At 39.9% G+C, this 1,566-nt stretch overlaps 1 non-coding gene across 1 annotated transcript; it reads left to right on the top strand.

Moving 5' to 3' along the window:
* Positions 1–780: 780 nt before the first annotated feature.
* Positions 781–920, top strand: LOC116621610. Its single transcript, XR_004297416.1, has one exon. It is a non-coding gene; the product is annotated as a U4 spliceosomal RNA (small nuclear RNA).
* Positions 921–1,566: the final 646 nt, after the last annotated feature.

Below are 1,566 nucleotides of genomic sequence, written 5' to 3'. Positions count from 1 at the left end.
TCTTTGTAAAGCTAACGTCTTTGGGTCTTATGTTGTAATAACATCTTCTTTGGCTTCCCCGTAAGTGGACTGTTTCCTGTATATCTCACACCTCTATGGTTTTCCTAGCTAACGCGTATTAGGTACGCCCCACGAGCCAGGATTATGCTAAGAACTTGGCTGGCATCATATCACACAAATTTCATGATAGCCTAAATGAAATAGGCTTTGTTAGTGTCCCCGTTTTATGGGTTAGTAACCTGAGGCTTAAAAAGATCAAGCAACTCACCCTAGGTTACACAGTGAGAATGCAGGTCCAGATAAGGCCAAACCCTTGCTCTAAGCATTCTGCTATAAAGCCTATTGAGCACTTACCACACTGCTCTGTAATTGCAAGTTCACATAGCCGTCACTACCAAGCTCCTTGAGGCAAGGATTACGTCATGTTCTTTAGTAAATTAAGTAAACATGACTAAATAAGTGGAATAGAGCAGCTCTCTTCAAAAGCAGTGCCTCCTCGACTCAGGAGCACAGAGGCTAGGTCAGCACACTGGGATCTGAGATTTAATTCTAATGTTTAGCAGGGGCACCATCCAGGCATTCTTTCTTTGGCCAAACCACACCAGGTATATTTCAAATTCTGCATTTTTGCCCACTCCATCTCTCCTGCTTGGATACCTTGACCACCGTCCCCTGTTTCTCAGGGTCCAGCAGAGATGCCAACTTTTCCATCCACCAAGCCTACTCTGACCAGCCTGACCCTTGGTCAGAGTCTCACTCAGTACAAGACAGTCCATGACAAGCTTTGCGCAGTGGCAGTATCGTAGCCAATGAGGTTTATCCGAGGCGCGATTATTGCTAATTGAAAGACAGTCCATGACGATGTCTCCAACAATCCAGAACTTTGTCAACATCGCACCTTCCAGAACATTCCATAGATGACTTCCTTACTCCACTGAATGCGCCCGATCTCGTCTGATCTCCTTACTCCACTCCTAACTCAAAGCTCTTCTCTGCATCCCTCTGATTTCTGTACTTAATTTATACTGTACATATTTTTACTTCTGGTACATTACATCGTAAAAGATTCTTCAGTTGTTCTGTTTCCCCAGTTAAACAACATGGTGAGCAACAATCAATGCTTTAAAAAACTTCAAATGGCATTTGGAAGCCTTGTTTATTAAAATGACTTTTAAATTTTAACCATATATTGCTTAATTCAAGAGCTATTAAAACTTTACTTAAAAGGCACTGATGTACAAGAAGTTATTTTAAATATTTTGGAGTAGGAATAAACTTTATGTAATATTTGAATTATTATACCCTTTTAATTAAAACTCTATAACAGGTCTTATTCTCAGTCAAGCTCATTTTCTTGTCTCTATTCTGAACACTCTGTTCCAGGATGGATCTCTAAGGAAGAAGAGACTCTGGTATCCATATGTGATCATCATTTCTTCAAAATAACAACTCCTAAATAAAAGTTACTGGAGTTAAATGTCAATTATTCAACATACAGACAACAAAGCTTTAAAGAAATCACACCACTGATGTGGTGGAAGATTTTTGAGTAACGCTGCTTTGATA

The sequence above is a fragment of the Phoca vitulina genome, unplaced genomic scaffold (genome assembly GCF_004348235.1).
Source record: "Phoca vitulina isolate PV1807 unplaced genomic scaffold, GSC_HSeal_1.0 scaffold49, whole genome shotgun sequence".
In the NCBI taxonomy this organism is placed as follows: Eukaryota; Metazoa; Chordata; class Mammalia; order Carnivora; family Phocidae; genus Phoca; species Phoca vitulina.
This window is presented reverse-complemented; position numbering and strand designations above follow the sequence as displayed.